Raw genomic sequence first — 18,780 nt, 5'->3', positions numbered from 1 at the left:
AATGTTTCACAAATGTATGCATAGATGACCAGGTGGCCGCTTCACAGATATCCTGCACCGGGACCCCCCTTTGAAGAGCTGTCGAAGTTGCCATGCCCCTAGTGGAGTGACCTCTTAGCCCATCCGGAGGTTCTTTCAATTCTCCGATTGCCAAAATTATATATCTGGATAAGGTTTGTTTTGTTACTGTCAGGCCCAATTTGTGGCTGGTATATCCAATAAAAAGTTGGTCACTTTGTCGAAACTTTGCAAGTCTAGAAATATAAAAGCTGAGAGGCCTTTTTGGGTCCAGCCTGTGAAGCCTTTCTTCCTCCTTACCTGCATGAGGGGGAGGTTTGAAAGATGGCAAAGTAATTTTCTGAGACAAATGAAAGTCACAGACTACCTTGGGTAGGAATGAAGGTTTGACTTTGAGTATTACTTTATCTTTATGGAAAATGGTGTGAGGATGCTTATAAGAGAGAACCTGTAACTCACTCACCCTGCGGGCTGATATGATAGCCACTAGTAGGACTGTTTTTAATGTGATGAGTCTTAGAGGACAAGAATGCAAAGGCTTGCACGGAATGCATGTAAGGAATTTCAATACTAAATTTAGATCTCAAACAGGGACATGGAATGGGACTGAGGGGTACACAGTAGTGAGACCCTTCAAAAATTGGAAAATCAATGGTATCTTGAAATAAGACACTCCTTCAGAGGAGTGCTTAAAAATAGAAAGCGCTGCTAGATATTCTTTTATTGTACCAGTCTGAAGCTCCAGATTGGCTAAATGTAAAAGGAAAGAAAGCACCATAAGTGTGCCACATAGGAATGGATCCACATTCTTATCCTTGCACCAGTTACTGAACTTATTCCAACGACATCTGTACAAGGATTTTGTTGCTGGCCTCCTGGCCGAAAGCAAAATCTCCATTACGTCGTCCGGGAGGTCCCAATCCTTAGATCTCAGACTCTCAGAAACCATGCGTGAAGGCCGAGTGTCTTGACCTCTAAATGGAGAACCTGACCTTCCTCTTGCAAGAGAAGATTCTCTCGTTGTGGAAGACGTATTGGAGGGCAGATGGACATGTCCAGAAGGTCCGAATACCACATCCTCCTGGCCCAATCTCGGGCAATTAGGATCATGGATTTCCTGAACTTTCCCAACCTCCTGATTATGTGAGGAATCACAGCGACTGGAGGAAACAAGTCCAGGAGTGGAAATTCCAAGTTCAATACGAACGCGTCCCCTAGAGCGTCTCTTGGAGGAAATTCCCTTGCGCAGTACTGAATGCACTTTCAATTGACCTTGGTCACAAACAGATTCACTTAGGGGTTCCCCAAAGGGTGAAGATCTCTTGAAGGACTTCCTGAGCTAGTTCCCACTTGTGGGAGACTGTGCTCTGCCTGCTCAGAGCATCAGCCACTGTGTTCTTCTTTCCGTCTAGGTGAACTGCCAATAGAGAGATTTCTTATTGTATTTCCCAGACCCAGAGATGCATTGCCTCTCTGCACAGTGGTAGTGTCCCTACGCCTCCTCTCTTGTTGAGGTAGTACATTGCCATTGTGTTGTCCGTCATTATCAGGATATTCTTTCGCCGTACAGAGGGCAGAAAGACCTTCAGCGCTAGTCTGATTGCCCTCAGCTCCAAAAGGTTGATGTGTAGTTTGGACTCTGATGGAGACCAATGACCTCTGATTGTCAGATCGCTGGTGTGGGCTCCCCCACCCAGTGAGTGAGGCCTCCGTCACTACTGTTATCTCCGGCCATGGTTGCCAAAAAGATTCTCTCTTGAGAATATTGTCCCTGCAAGCCCACCATAGAAGAGCCCCTGTGGTCGGAACTTGCAGTCTGACATATTCCTGAAAACTGGGACCACTGAGTCTTGAGGGCCCATTTAAGGGATCTCATTCTCAATCTGGCCTCTGGCACCAGAAAAATGCATGATGAGTCCGAGTAACCTCAGAAAATCAAAGGCTTCTCTGAGGAAGTATCCAGGGCTGCTCCGATGAATTGGAGTCTTTGGAATGGTGTCATATGAGACTTCTTGTAATTGAGGGAGAATCCCAGTCTGTGTAGGAAGTGGCAGTTAATTCTCAGATGTTCCTGGGACTGTTCGGGTGAACAAGCCCTGATTAACCAATCGTCCAGGTAGGGGTAGACGTGAATCCCCCCTCCCCTGAGACTTGCCGCCACTACCGCTATCAGTTTGGTTAAAACCCCCGGGGCGGAGGTCAGCCTGAATGGCAGAACTCGAAATTGAAAATGAGAACTGCCAACCGCAAACCTCAGGTACTTTCTGTGCTTGAGATAGATTGGCACATGAAAGTGTTGTGCCGGAAAGCCCACGCACAATTAGGACGTGACTCCGGAGCTGCAGTCACACGTCTTCTTTATTCAACAATCTTACACGTACTGCCTTTCCTTCCTCCTCCCCGCTCCCACGTCATCCCACACGTGTTCTTGTCAACTGTTTCTTCTCCCCGTTGGGTATACTGATTGAACATATAACTAACATATAACATTTCTAGTCACAATTAGGCTCAATCACAAGTTTCTTGTTGAGGACGATGATCAGTGATGCAAAGTCCGGTTGGTCCTACGGGGGGATCGTCTTGATGAGCGTCTTGACTTCACCAATTTGCCAAATTCTCCTCACCAGCCGCCTTGATGCAGTTGTTAAAATCATCGAGCCAGTCTACCCACCTTAGGCCTTTATCCGCCAGCGGTGTCATGGAGAATGGTGGTGGCAACCGCCATGCAGTGACCGTGGTTCTTGCAGGGGGGTCTGGCATGGTAGGAGGTTGTAGAACAGGTGCAGCCGGTACGGCCGGTGCACTCATGATGGTACGTGTGACGGTTGAGGAACTTGTGTGTCATTAAGTCAGGCCCCGCTCGAGCAGCGGCTGGCAGGCGAGGATAATCCTCGAGTGGGTGGTCTCTGTCTATGCCCTATGCTAGATGCGGTTTGTTTCAGGTGTCCATAGGCCTGGCTGGGGCCAGTATGCAGTCCTTGTCTGCTGTCTTGGGCTGGTTGGGCTTTTTTTTTTCTTCTCCACACGCCGTACACTGCACATGGTGCACTTATGCCCCTGTATGGGATGTGCAATTAGGCCTGTAGCTGCCCTGGGTCTGGATGAAAGCACTGCTGTGGGAGCGTGCCACGTGGTTTTCCTCTTTGTTTTTTTTTCTATTCCCCTTTTGTTTTGCTTCCGTTGGTGGGGCCCACAAAGGGGATCCGGCCCGTCTGTGGGAGCGGTCCGGCCGATTGTGGCAATGCTTGCAGCAGAGGAGGCTCTGCTTTGTTTCCGTGGGGAGGGGGAGGCACCCACTTGCTGAATCCACGCTTGCTGCCGTGCTCCTGAACATGGCGCGACGCTGGACCGGCTGCTGATGGATTGCTGCGCAGCTTGGGGTAGCTGTCACCCTTGACAGGCACCAAGCGAGGAGTGTTCAGTCTGCTCCCTCACTGGGAAGCAATACCAGGATCTGGAACACGGCAGGGTCTCCGACTGTGAGGAGTGCACTCTGGGGGCACTCTCTTGTGGGACCATTAGATCAGCGGACCGCCTGGTGGGATCACCGCCGGCGTGGAGGAAGGACTATGAGTCACGAAAAACCGCCTCATCGCAAGTTGTTGGTCCAGATGGCCCACGCACAATAAGGACACGACACCGGAGCAGCAGTCACACGTCTTCTTTATTCAACAATCTTACACGCACTGCCTATCCTTCCTCCTCCCCGCTCCCACGTCATTCCACACATGTTCTCTGTCCCTGTCTCAAAGGGACAGAGTCCTCTAACAGAAAGGAAGCATCCTGAAGGTCCAATGATACCAACCAGTCTTGGAGTTGGAGAGCTTGAAGGATCTGAGAAAGGGTTAGCATCTTGAACTTGTTCTTCTTGAGGAATTTATTCAAATTTCTTAAGTCCAAGATGGGTCTCAATCCTCCGTCTTCTCAGGATTGAGAAAGTAAGGGGAATACCTACTGCAGGTAAATGTTCTATTGCACCTTTCACTAGCAGGGTTAAAATTTCCTGCTCAAGGAGCGGATCCAGAATTTTGACAGAGTTGTATCCCGGTGGGGATGATCCTGAGGCCTTTTCTGAAAAGGAAGTCAGTAACCCTGGGCTACTGTTTCCAGTGCCCAAGCATCTGAAGTAATGCCCCGCCATTCGTGCAGATAGTGAGAGATTCTGCCTCCCACCGGGGTCTTGTGGGTCCAGACCTTAGAGTGGCTTAGAGGCGGCTGCAGCAGCGGCTGAGGGGACAGTTGCCGCTGCTGTGGCTGATCTAGTACCCTTTCCTTGTCCACCACGAGGGAATCTTTTTTGTCCTCTTTGACTAGCCTGTCCTCTTCCCCTTCCAAATCAGCAATAGAAAGGAAAAGGACGACCTCTCCAGGAAGGTGAGCCTGAGTAGGAGTGTTGCTGAGGTTGTCATATAGACGCGCTAAGTGACTTAGCCGCCGCCTTGGAGGTCTGCAGCTTCTCTAGACTCTCATCCGCCTTGCTGCCGAGCAACCTCAAGCCATGAAATGGCATATTGAGTAGCCTGGCCTGCACATCCGGTGCAAAGCCCGGATTTCCCCGCCACGCAAACCTAGAAGCCATGGACCTGCTGATGCTGTCAGCAGTGTCCAGTCCTGACTGGAGACATTCCCCCATTGCTTCCTTTCCATCCTTCACAATAGCCAGGAAGCCGTCTCTTTCCTCGCCTTCCAGAATGTGCTGAGCCGCCATGCTAACACAATCCCAGAGGCTGTATACCTTGAAAGAGTACAAGTAACATTGGTTGACTTTAAAGCCATACTGCTCGAAGAAAAAATCTTGCGAGCCCAGGCATTAATTCTCTATCTGGGGGACTACAGGGATAAGCAGACTGCCTGGTGGATGTAGCTACTTGGACCACTAAGCTTTCAGGCATAGGGTGCTTAGTTAAATAGTCTGGATCAGAGGATGAAGGTCTATATTTTCTGGCAGAATCTTTGATTACCGCAGGTCCAGATTCTGGAGATTCCCAGTTAGACATGGCCTTCTTTTGATCTGTCATGTCATCTTGTTCGTAGGTAGAATTCCTGCTCAAGCATATTAGCTCCACAACCCAATTCATAATATTCCTGTATGCTGAATCAGCATGGTCAGCTGGGTAAGGTTTGTCAAACTCCAATTCAAGCGAAGTGTCTATACCACTAGCTGATTGAAGGCAGTCATAAAGATCAGACATCTTTGATTCTGGGTCAACCAGCTCCTCAGGAGCATTCTTTGTTCCTTTTCAACCCAAATGGGAAAGAATCCTCCTCAGATGATTGCTCCTCCTCATAAATAGAAGTCATAGACTTGAAAAGGTCTCTCCTTGGCAAATAGGCATAAGCCTTACCTGTGGGTTGAGGCCATGAATGCATAGGCATTGGTTTTGCCAATGGCATCGATGACGCTACTGCAATCGACGCTGTCTTCGATCGGAGAAGTTTCTCTAGACAGTACCCTCAGTGATTTCTCGCTGGATTTAGAGCATTTAGTAGTCTCTGACTTGCCTTTGTCATCTGAAGGATGAGCTGGGGCATGGTCTTTGCGTGCGTTCTTCAAGGGGCTAAGGCCGCATTCTCAAAGATTTGCATCATTGAGGTTCTGAAAATCTCCCATTTTCTACTGGGATCATGTTGAGTTGGACCTGTGATAACCCTTGTAGAGTCAGAAGGCGAAGAAGAAGATGGAGATCGGAGACGTCTCTTCTTAGCATTCTTCACAGAAGATGAAGATTTTCTCGACCGACTCCTTGATCGATGATCAAGACTTTTTCGACTTACGCCGGGACGAGTCCCTAGACTCCCCAGAGTCTTATTCCTCTTTGAAGAAGTCTTCAAAGTTTCCCTCCCCTCTGCCAATTTACCTCATTGTTCCTTGATAGCTTTTCCTATCATGGCCTGACAGGATCCGCAGTCATCGGTCTGATGGTCGGGACCCAGGCACCACAGGCAGACGCGATGGGAATCAGTGATGGACATTTTCTTCCCGCAATCCTGGCATTTTTTAAACCAGTTTTTGGGGTTGAAGGATTAGAAGATGAAGACATCTTGACGAAAAACTGAAGCACCATTTCAAATACACAAAGCTTTCGGAAAAACAGGACTGATGCCAACTGGCGAGACTAAAGCTATTTGTACTGCGGATTATGTCGATGCTCTATGGCAGCCATCGAGGGACATCGACGCCACGACATCGAGCACAGCACCCTCTAGTGTGGAAAAATGTTTTCCGAAGCAGCATTGCTGATGATACGAATATCAAAGATCAAAGATGAGAAATACATGGGAGGACACAATCCATTCGAAGTAAATAATTTGGTTCATGCAACTGTGATCATGAACAAACATGTAGAATGTTATATTGTAATCATAATTATTTTCTTTAAAATACATTAGAAATATGGCTTGTGCACCGCTTGAGCATCAACAGAATACCAAAGCTCTTAGGATATAATTGAAACACTTACTGATTTCTGACAGCTTTCAACAAAGTGTGCTACACACAAAGCCTGTTTCTGGGGCGCTTTCAGATTTCTTATTATTCGGCAGTAGCCCCTGACTGTATATCTCATTCCACTCAGGAAAGAGAGGTAAATGACCCCTTCAGTCAGTTCTAGGGGGCGGTGAGACTGTGTAATCTTCCTCTACACTCTCACAACCTTACCACCCCAACTATGCTCTGAGAGTCAATTCAATTGGTAGATGATATATGATTTACCAACTGAGAAAATGGAAAGCAGCACGCTTGAACAGAAAAGAAAAGGAATAGTGTTACTAAAGAACTATCCCAGTGGCTTGGTGTCTTCCCCCATTCTACCTCATTGTGGCTGCCTTGCTTTGATAAATTACATAAGAGTGATATGCAGCTGTGGTGTGGGAATTTGAAGTTTAAGGGAAGAGTGGATGGCATTGAGACAACAGATGTTCACTGATCCCACTTCACCCAAAATGGACAAGAAGGTCAGTGCTTTTAACAAAGTGAATAGGACTGTAGCCAAATCATCACGGTAGTAGTCACAGAGTGATTTGGCTTGTGTGTGGGTGTTTCCAGACCAGAGTCTCCCAATGGAAAAGGAGCAGGGGCAAGATCAGCTGATGCGAAAGAGGAAAAAGGAATTAAGGATGGAGCGTGGAGGAAGGTTTCATGACAGCAGGAGTGCCTGTCAGTCCTGTTAGGTGGGCCACAGATATAAGTGTGAGATCTGAGGAACAGTTACTTGCGTGCAGTGCTATTTATCCATCATGGTTACTTAGAGTGGACCAAATAGTGTATTTCGGGTTCAGCCGAATACCCAACAGTGGGTCAAGTATTCATCCAAACCCAAATATGGGTCCAAATTGATGCTTTATTTAACACATGTTTCAAACTTTAAAAACACACTTTTTGATATAGAACAACCACTATTTTTCAATTATTTCTCTTTATTTTAATCGACATATCACCTTTATTTAAAGAGGACAAGTCGGGTAAGAATAGATTAACAAAATAGCAGGATGTTGCATGTACCTGAACAATGAAGCAAGTTACTCAAAATGGCAGGTTACAAAAATACAAAGTGTTAAATTACAATGAAAAAAATGGATATTACAATTTTCAATTAACATTGCCAATCATTCAGTTGCAAGGTAGTTTTGGTGTGAACTGAGTATCAAACCTTCCTTACAGACCACTTATAAATATAAAGTATTTGTCCACTCATGATATGATAATAATATGATATGATTTGGTATTCATATGGCACCTGTACACATGTGTTTCTAGAAGCGACAAGACAAGGGAGGGGAGACCGAGGGAGGACAAGACAAACAATCTTACTAGGCCTTTTGTCATTCAGATTGTGCAAGTGCGAGAAAGAGAATTGTAGGGGAAAAGGGGGAGGTGGGAGATGCCAGGGAGAGGGAAGGGGAAACAGGGCAGCAATTGCTCTAAGTTCTACCAGGGCAGCGCAGCTCTGGGTAAGTGCAACGAGGCAGGGACTGCAGAGGTTACAGTTACAGCCCATAAGTGCGTGGTCGGCCCGGAGGCAGTGCAGGGGTGACCAATCAAGTGAGAGCCTGATACCTGAGGGTAGCCAAAAAAAAAAACAGTCAGTCCAGCAGACAGGTGGTCAGGAAGGTCTGCATGGCAGGGAGAGAGAGAAAGCAGAGGAGAAGAGGAAAGTTTTCAGCTGCTTCCGGAACTTCAGGTGGTCCGGCTCAAGTTTGAGAGGGGCAAGGAGACCATTCCAGAGGGAGGCACCTGCAGTGGAGAGAGATCTACCCCCACTCTCTGCCTGGAGTAGCGTCTGACCCTAAGAGAGTTGGAGGTAGCTTAGCTAAGGGATCGAGAAGAACAAGTTACTTACACAATGTAACGTTCTTTCAAATGGATGTTCCTCCCACGTATTCCTTGGTTTATAGTGATAATGTAGAAAGACAAAATGTAGAAAGTCAAAATGTCAAAAAATAAATGTAGAAAAAAAATGTCGAATTTTATTTTATGACGTTTTTTATTCGAAATGGGAGGGTTCCCCCAAAACCCCCCCCCTTTTTTCTTTTTTTTTGTTTTACCCATTTTTTTTTATTCCCGGAACCCAAAATAAATATATATATATTTTTCGACATTATTGTCATTCTACATTTTATTTTCGACATTTTGACTGACCACCGTATTCCTCATCTTAGATATTGTCTGCCAGCCTTGCTGCTTCTATGACATTTTTTTGCCAGAGGGCGCTGTCCTCAAGGCCGCCGTTGAATGTCGACATCATCCGTCGTATAAAGGACTCGAGCTGTGCCCGTTGGTCTCAGTTGTCTTATAGCAGCGCTAAGTGATTTTGCTGCCGCTTTTGAGGTCTGCAGCTTCTCCAAGCTCTCGTCCGCCTTGCTTCCTAACAGCCTCAAGCCGTCAAAGGGCATATTGAGTAACCTGGACTGTACATCAGATGCAAACCCAGATTTTCTCAGCCTGTGTAAAACCGTGCTAGCCCCATAGACCTGCTCACAGTATCAGCAGTGTCCAGTCCTGATTTGAGGCACTCCTCCATAGACTTCTTTCCATCTCTTACTATCGACAGGAAACCATCCCGTTCCTCACCCTCCGGGATGTGTTCAACCGCTGCATTCAAGCAGTGCCACAAGGTGTATATAAATCTAGCTAAAGTATAAGTTACATTAGTAGATTTAAGGGGCATACTGCCCTAAGTAAAGACTTTCCTCGCCCAAGCATCAATCTTCTTGTCGTCCTTGTCAGGTGGCATGGAAGGGTAAGCTGACTGCCTATTTTCGGTCGGAGCTTGAATCACCAAGCTCTCAGGTGAGAGATGCTTAGACAGATATTCTGGATCTGAAGATGAAGGTGTGTACTTTCCCACAAATCTTTTATTGACAGCTGGTAAAGATTCTGGATTTTCCCAATTCGCCATTACTCTTTTTTGAAGAGCTTTGTGGAAAGGAAGGATCGGGTCCTTCTGTGGCCCTTCATCAATAATATCTGTCATGTCATCCTGGTCGTAACTCGGGGATACTGTATTCCACTCCATGAAGTCGATAACCCTTCCCATACCCAGGTTCAGCATGGTCTGCAGGGTCTAGTCTTTCAAATTCTACCTCAAGGGAGGTATCTAGGCCACTGGCTGATTGAAGTCAGTCATAAAGGTCAGCTATTTTGGTATTAGGGTCTATTAGTTCCTCAGGAACTTCTCTTGTTCCAAATTTAACACCAGCTGATGTAATATCCTCATCAGAAGAGTGATCCTCAAAGATAGAGGACATAGATCTAAAGAATTCCTGCCTGGGCTGAGATGGAAGATGTTATCTGGTAAAGCTGGTGGCATTGATCTAGATTTAGCCATAGGTGTCGCTGTGGGTATTGGTATTAAAGATTTCTTCGACGTAGTCGTCGAAGGACGCGTCGAGTCGATGTTCGACTTCAACGATGACACCATTATGTCCTCTGTTAACCTCGATTTATGCACCAGAGGTTTTTGTTTTCTTTCATGAGGCGCTGGAGAATCTTCCTCCGAGGATGCCCTCGACTTTATATCGGATATTGCGTGTTTAGTTTTATATTTCCCTCTGTCACTCTTGGAGTGGACAGGGGCATGCTCTTCACATTACTTTTTTGAAGGGGTCGGGCCGCCTTCTCAAATTATTTTAGCATTAAACGCCTCCCATTTTTTAGGGGAATCATGCTTAGAAGGACATGAAATAAAACTTCTCTCAGGCGAGGAGGAAGAAGAGGACGAAGATCTGTGACGTTGCTTCTTCGATTTTTTAGATGAAGAGGACGAGGATTTCCTCGAGCAACTCTTCGATCGCCTTGACTCGTGTCGAGATTTTCTACTCGACTCTCCCGAGTCTTTTTGTCTTTTTGAAGACTTAAACCTAGCTTACCTTGGCGTTCCTTAAGAGCCTTATTCGACATCGCCTGACAGGAACCGCACTCATCAACCCGATGGTCAGGGCTGAGGCACCAAAGGCAGTTGCGGTAAGGATCGGTAATGGACATCTTCCTTCCACACTTCAGACATGTCATGGGTATGGCAGGAGTTGAAGATGAAGAAATTCAATGAAAGAACTGACGCTCTGTTTCGAAACACGAAGCAGAAGCTCGGAAAAACGGAACTGAGAACAGCGGGCGCGGCTCCAGTCCTTTATATGACGGATGATGTCGACAATCTACGGCGGCCCTCGAGGGACTACAACTCTGCGGCCTCAAGCACAGCGCCCTGTGGTGAACATTTTTACGAAGAAGCAGCAAGGCTGGGCGACAATATCTAAGATGAAGAATACGTGGGAGGACACAATCCATTCGAAGGAAGGTATTTTATAAGAGCGTTGGGTGTAGTGTGGGCACCGGCCCCAGAAAGCCTTGTGGATAATGCAAAGGGTCTTGAACTTGATCCTTGAAGCCACTGGGAGCCACTGGAGAGATGTCATGGCTGGAGAGATACAGACGCTGGGCTTGAGGCCAAAGATAAGTCTTGCAGTCCTGTTCTGGATTAGTTGCAGAGGGAGGAGAGTAGAGGAAGGCAGGTTGAGAAAGAGGCTATTGCAGTATTCCAGCCTAGAGAGAACCAGGGCTCTGGAGACAGTGAGCTTCTGGGGAAGGTGAGAAAAGGAAGAGTACCTTTGAGGAGGTGCAGCTGTTAGTGGGACGTGTTGCTGATGGCCGAGATGTGAGGAAAAAAGAGAGAGTGGAATCGAAGATGACACCAAGGTTTTTAGCCTCACAGGAAGGCGAAAGAAGAGGGCACAAGGAGGGCAGCACAGAGTGAGAGAGGGAAAGTGGGAGCAGGAGTCCCAAAGAGAAGGATGAGCCAAGCCTACTGGTATGAAGGCAGAGATCATTGGAGGCTCACCAATCCTGAATTGCGGATAGACAGTCAGGAATGAGCGCGAGAGGAGAGAAGGATGAGGGGAACCTGAATGAAAGCTGAGTGTCATCCGCATAACACTGAAAGTTAGAGGAGAAGGTAGAGATCAGGTGGGCCAAAGGGGCCAAGGAGAGGTTGAAAAACCAGGGTGAGGGGATATAGCCCACGGGAACACCATATGTGGAGAGAGAGGTGGCAGAGAGAAAGGAACCAAGTTTGACATGGGAGTGTCGGTCCAAGAGGAAGGAGGTCAACCACTCCAGGGCCTGATCCTTGATGCCCAGGTTCTCACAGAGTCGATTGATCAGGATGGTGTGGTTGACCATGTCAAAGGCAGAGGAAAGATCAAGGAGGATGAGGACAGAAGGAATGTTGGAGTCAAGGTTAGAGAGCAGATCATCATAGGTGTTCAGGAGAGCAATTTCCGGGCCTCTGGCAGCTCTGAAGCCAGACTGATGGCAATAGAGACAACCAACAGAATCAGTGTGCAGAGTAAGCTGGGAGATGGCCAGCTTTTCCACGAGTTTGGCCAGGAAAGGGGTGATAGAGCTCAGGCAATAGTTTGCCGGACAGGTAGGATCAGCAGATGCCTTCTTGAGAAGGGGGTACACAAGGGAGTGCTTGAAGAGAGAGGGGAAAGTTCCACTGGTGAAAGAGTGATTACAGAAACCGACCAAGGCTGGAGCGAGGGGAGCACCTGTTTGAATGGCACTTCATTGATCAGACTTGTCTAGAAACCTTGTCAGGTGTCAGAGAGAAAGAGGAGAAAGGAGGAGGAGAGGGAGAGTTGGCCAAAGGAGTGCAGAGAGAGGAGGAGGGATAGGAAGAGGAAGAGGAGATAGAGGACAGGCCGTCTTGAGTTTTAGCTGTGAAGTGAGAGGCCAGAGCTGTACAGAGGGCCTGGGAAGGAACAGGAGAGGAAGAGACTGCAGAAGGATTGTCCAGTTCCTTGCCGATTTTAAAGAGTTTGGGTGTGTTGTTACAGGCCGCAGAGAGACGCAGGCTTGTATATGGGCTCTCTTCTTGGACAGGACAGAGAGTCTGTATTGCCTTTGGAGCAGGCGCCAGGTTCAATTTTCAGAGGATGCCCCCAAGCCCTCCACTTCCTCTCAGCGACCCTGCGCTTGGAGGTAGGATTCAGTCGGATTCTCATGACAGGGGCAAGGATGTCCAGAGTAGGTAGAGCGCTCGCTTTGACACCCGTGCAGAGCCTGTTAACGCAGGTTCGAATCCCGGCGGGGCCAAACTCAGCCTTTCATCCTTCCGAGGTCGATAAATGAGCACCACACACCGTGGGTAATAATAAGCAGCGCTCGGATACCTGAGGGTTTGTAGCGCTATATAAAAGCCTAATTATTATTATTATTATTATTATTAGAGTGGTGGAGATAGAAAGATGCAGATTAGAGAGGGCTGTGTCAGAGTGAGGCAGCCGCAGGAGTAGGAGGAACAGAGGAAGTAGAGGCAAAGGTATCCACTGACACACACTTCATGGCGCCGAATGACCGCAAAGGTAGGTGGCAGTGATGAGGCGGGCTTTGCCTGAGAGATAGTTTCAAGTAACAGGAGGGTAGAAATTGCTCAGTCCAAGAGAGAGGAGTGGTGAGATGGTTAGAGAGGAGGATGTCTGGGGAGATGCGAACATCCAAAGTATTTCCGGCAGAGTGAGTCTGACCAAAGGAAAGAATGGAGAGTGAAAGTGTTTTGCAGAGGTTGCGGAAAAGCCCAGAGGTGGGTTTAGAAGCATCCAGGTGGATGTCAAGGTCTCCAAGGGGGAGAAGGTGAGAGGTAGAGGCAAGGAGCGAAGAGGAGAGATCAGCCCACTCTGAAAGGAAGAGGGAAATCTGGTCAGGCGGCCAAAGTCAAAGAGGCCAGCAGAGATGGAGAGGCCTGAGTAGGATGGACAGAAGCAGGGAGCCACCCAGTAAAGATCAGAGCTACTCCACCTCCGGGCTGGTTGGTTCGGGGCTCTGAGAGGATCTCGTAGCGGTCAGCCACACCCAGGTCAAGTTCTTCGAGGTGGTGACAGATGTCAGAGGAGTGTTTGACAGCATAGCGGAAGTTGAGAGTAGCTACATGGAGTAGGTTGCCTCATTTGAAGGACTTCTGGGTGGAGTAAAGCCTTGTGGTGCACCCAACAGAAGTGGAACAGAGGCCAGAGAGTGGGCAGAGAAGTAAGCAAGGGTCGGCAGAGGAACTATTAGGAGTAGCGGGAGAAGGAAGGAAATTGATAAGAAGTGGGAGATGCCTATCAAATAGGAGGAGATTGGGCTACAGGCCTTGGACCAAGACGCTGCCATTCAGATAGACATTAATGATGACTTTGGAGGAGTGGAAGGAGGCCAAGAGGGTCTCCCACCGAGTGCCACCATTAATCGGAGAGGATGAGAGAGAGAGAACCAAGATCATATGGGGGGTCCATAGGTCTGGTAAAGGGAAGACAAAGAGGATGTCGGTGAGAGTCTGTCTGGAGGAAGCACTAGTGTAGGTATCAGTGATAGGGAGGCCTGGGTTGGAGACCAGGATGTCCCTCTTGCACTTCTTCATTCCAGACTTAGTGAGAGGGATAGGACAGGAGATAGAGTAGCAGTTAGAGACGATGAAAGAAACGAAAAGCACCATAGAGGGTGTGAGAAGTGAGAAGAGAAGAACAAGTTACTTACCAACTGTAACGTTCTTTCGATTGGATGTTCCTCCCACGTATTCCTCATTTTAGATATATCCTTGCTGCTTCGGAAAAAATGTTTCTCTCCACCAGAGGCCGCTCTGCTCGATACTGCGGCGTTGATGTCGCTCGGAGGCATCTGTCGAGAGCCAACGTCATCCGCTGTATAAATGCCTCGAGCCGCAACCATTGGCCTCAGTTCAGTGTAATAGACTCGCAGAAAGACTCAGAGGGAAGAGCCCTATTGGTGAGGGGGATAATCACGGGAAAGGAAGTAGTAATTGTGAACTCTTACGCACCGAATACCGATGGTCCAAACAACTTTAACTGGGCGATGTCCCAACTGGGAAAAACCAATGCGGCAACCATTATATGGGGAGCAGATCTCAACACACCAATTGATCCCAGACTAGACAAATCACACAACACAGCGGGGAACCCGTCCAAAGCCAGTGCTCAAGTTCAAGAGATCTGCCAGACATTTGGTCTGACACCTGGAGCCAGCATAATCGTGACGCAAAGGACTATACTTTCCACTCTGTCGTCCACAACACCAGTTCCAGGATTGATTATATCTTGGCATCCTCCCACAGCCCATTCGTCTGGGGGACGACCCAAATCTGGCCACGCACCCTGTCTGACCACTCAATGGTCACACTCGAAGTCTCCCTAGCAAGCGCAACAGTTCCTGGACTCAACTGGAGATTCAAACATGGCTCTCTCGCCGACACAGTCTTTGCAGATGAACTACGCAACGAAATAGTGGCCTTTATCGAGACAAACGCTGGTTCTGTCGATTCCCCCAGCACCATCTGGGAAGCTCTAAAATGCTTATGCCTGGCCAAAGAAAACAGCATACTAAGACTGATCCGGAGAGAGCTCTCAAGTAGTGAGAAGCGTTTGAAAGATCTAGAGCGTCAAGTTCTCACTGCTCCAAATTCTCACACTCAAGCTGACCTAAAGGAGAAACTTCTGAAGTTCAGGCAAACGGCCGAACGGGAGATAAAATTCCTGGGTCATGGTCACCAGATCCGGCAATATGGGGAGGGACAGAAACCATGCACCTTGTTGGCCCGCCTACTGTCAATGGATAAAACCCCGACATGAGTTGAATGTGTCAAAGACGCTCAAGAACAACGGGTATATACTGAGGAGGAAATCGCTCTCACATTCCTGAATTTCTATCAGAACCTGTACAGTTCCAAAGGTAACTCAGATCCGAACTTTATACAGGAGTATCTTAACAACACTGAGCTATACTGAGTGGAAGCAGACATGCGAGAACCACTAAACGCTCCGATAACAGAGGAAGAAATTCTGAAACCAATAAAATCCCTTCCTAACTCCAAAGCGCCAGGACCAGACGGGCTCATTGGAGAGTTTTACAAAGCCCACGCATCCACCGTCGCCCCACTCCTGCTCCACGTCTATGAAGAAACAGTTGAGCACGGAAGCCTTCCCCCCACACTGCGCAAAGCCAATGTTCTGGTTTAGTTTAGTTTAGTTTATTATTTGTATAGCGCCGCATGGCCCTAGGGCATCCAGGCGCTTGCGATGAATACAACAAGAATAATACAACAGAAATGTACAAACCGATTACATATTTACAAATTTACAGTCTTGGTGCATGCTAGTAAGGTAGGGCTAAGCAGTTTACGTTTCTTTGGATAGAAGCCAAATTTTGGTGTTGTGTCTAAATCTGTGAAAGGAAGGTTCTGATCTCAGCTCGAGTGGAAGTGAATTCCAAAGTTTGGAGGCAAGCACGGGGAAGCTGGAGCCACCTGCTTTTTGGAGCTTAAATCTTGGGATATTTAAGCAATGTGTTTGAGCTGATCTGGTAGGGCGCGCTGGGGTGTGGTGATTGAGATTGTCGGATAGGTATCTGGGTGCTTGGTTAGCTAGGCATTTGTGTGTGAGTGAGATGGTTTTATATTCAATTCTTTGTGGTATGGATAGCCAATGGCAGGTGCGTCTGGCGTCCGAAATGTGTTCATGTTTGGGTATGTTCAGGGCTGCTCGCAAGGCGTTGTTTTGTATGACTTGTAGTTTGTTGATGTTTTTCTGACTGGTTCCCAAGTATAACGCATTGCAGTAGTCAACTTTGGAAAGGACTAGCGCTCTGGCTAAGGTGATGCAGTTGGATGGTGAGAGGTAAGGTCTGCTGGCATTGATGAGTTTACAGGTGTAAGCAGTGGCTGATGATATGGAATTGATCTGTCTTGTCAGTGTGAGGGAGGAGTCGAGGTAGATTCCTAGGGTTTTGACGCTGTTAGAGACGATGATGTTATTGCCGTCTATAGTGAATGCTTGATAGAGTTTGTCGAGTTTATTAAGTCTGGGTTGGGAACCTAGGAGAAGAAGTTCGGTCTTGTCGTCATTGAGGCATAGGCCATGCTTGGCCATCCATTCTTGGATAATGGAATAAATGTTGTTGAGAGGTACTACATAAAGCCGGCAAACCCGCAGATGAATGCGCATCTTACAGGCCGATCTCCTTAATCAACTTGGACAACAAAATTCTTGCCAAAATACTTGCAACACGGCTACTCCCGCTCATGCCCACCCTGGTGATTGGAGACCAAGCTGGATTCATTCCAGGACTCAGTACCACATACGGCATCAGAAGACTGTTTGTTGTCATGGAGGCCATAGATTCAACACAACAGGCGATTGCGGTACTCCTTGACGCCGAGAAGGCGTTCAACTCTGTTGAATGGCCATTCATGATGGCAGCGCTTAAACAGATGGGCTTTGGGAATTTCTTTATCAAGCTAGTGTCTCTGTTATATAACGACCCATGGTCATAGGTCACACTGGGTAACACTAGATCCACGAGCATATCACTAGAGCGTGGAACAAGACAAGGCTGCCCGCTTTCAGCACTGATATTCGCCCTTATCATGGAGCCTTTAGCTTCGAGATTACGAGAAAACCAACTGCACAGAGGGCTTAAACTAGGTTCTCACAGATTGATTGTTTCTCTTTACGCTGATGACGTCATATTGTATGTCAGTGACCCCCAAGAGAATCTTAACCCTGTAATGCGCGAAGTGATGAGATTCGGCCAAATGTCTGGGCTAAAAATCAATCATTCCAAATCAGTAGTGTTTCCCTTGACCCCCAATACAACTGAATTTATTGACGATCACGGCTTTAAATGGGAGCACTTAAAGGTGCGCTATCTGGGCATTTACATGTCACGGAACCATCATGAGATTTACAAAGATAATTATGTCACCACGCTAAACTCTATGCAAGAACGTATCCATAGGTGGAAATCATTACCGTTAACGATATTGGGCAGAGTACCCTTGATCAAGATGGTCATTCTTCCTAAACTTCTGTATTTATTTATAAACATCCTTCCCAAATCCTTTCTCCAGAAAATCAAGACAGCAGTTCTAAAGCTCATTTGGGCGGGTAAACCACTCGCGTCGCGTATAACACTCTGGTGTTGCCAACATCCAAGGTGGGTCTGGCGCTCCTAGATATAGAAAAATACTATTGGGCGCCCCAGGCTCACTTCCTGAGCTACTGGTACGCAGATCATTTCGTTCGCCCACACGTGCAAGTGGAACGAGCCCTGCCCTCACCCGACCTGCTAAGTGCTGTCATTATAAGCCAAATCCCAGTCCCATATAACACGCTTAACACAGTCCTATCTACATACGCAATCTGGAAAAAGATGGCGACCAAATACGGAGTAGACGTGAGATTCTCCCCTCCACTTCCAATCAGATTTATTCCCAGCATTCCCCTCACAAACGAAAAGTATTTCTAATATGGGCTGACGAGGTCAATGTCCACTCACTCGGAGACCTGTTCCCTGAGGGCACCTTTCTAACCCCACAAATGGCCAAAGATGGGGGGCGTAATACTTCCCTAGATGTTTTCCTCTATTTTAGATTACGCCATACCTTACACAAGTTATTTCCCTCATTTCCTAAAGAACCCCCCACCTGGGAGTTACTACATAACACAATTCAAGCGCAGGGGGAAGGGAGACAGGTTTCGCTGTTATATAAATCCATGGTAGCCAATATTGGGAAACCCAACACTAAAACCCAGCAAAATTGGGAAACTGCCTTTCAGGAGACGATATCCACAGAAGATTGGTCCTATATCCTAAACCAAACCCAAAAGGTTGCACTGAATTCTTGTTACAAATTAATACATTTTAACTTTGTACACCAAATATACTATACCCCAGTTAAGAAGCACAAACATCATCCAGACACATCGCCCCAATGCGAAAGATGCGCAGCTGCTCGTGCAGACTTCCTCCCCTACAACGTTTCTGGAACTCAGTCGTACAGATAACTGCTGACATCATAGGCGAACAGGTGACCCCGCTTCCGCTGGGGCCACTGCTGGGTCTCACTAAATACCTTCCAGCTGCATCACGTAAATTAGCAGCCCTTCTTCTGGTGCTGGCCCGGAGGAGGATTGCCATGTCTTGGGGCAGAGGCCCACTACCCAAACTTGATGACTGGAAAAGAGACATAACATACTGCCAGAATGTGGAAAGCGAATTTATAAGAACCCTACCGTTGCATGCACGCCCCCCAGACATCTGGGGACCATATATCGCATATCTGCTAAACAGTAATGAATCTGTAGGCTCTGATTCGTCTGGCATCTGAAAGGAGACTATGGAACTGAGATCCTCCACATCCCTCTGAACTTTAAATTTCGGACACTGACGAAGAATTAAATTGGGCTCTAATTTCATGCAGGGGTGGGAGG

At 47.4% G+C, this 18,780-nt stretch overlaps 1 protein-coding gene across 5 annotated transcripts in view; it reads right to left on the bottom strand.

The window, feature by feature from the left end:
• LOC138517032 (glioma pathogenesis-related protein 1-like) overlaps nt 1-18,780 on the bottom strand; it is a 792,259-nt gene that overhangs the window by 447,366 nt on the left and 326,113 nt on the right. The window lies entirely within an intron of this gene.

The sequence above is a fragment of the Ambystoma mexicanum genome, chromosome 6q (assembly GCF_040938575.1).
Source record: "Ambystoma mexicanum isolate Mex_15411 chromosome 6q, UKY_AmexF1_1, whole genome shotgun sequence".
Classification (NCBI taxonomy): Eukaryota; Metazoa; Chordata; class Amphibia; order Caudata; family Ambystomatidae; genus Ambystoma; species Ambystoma mexicanum.
Note: the sequence above shows the minus strand (reverse complement) of the source record. Positions and strands in the feature narration are given on the sequence as shown.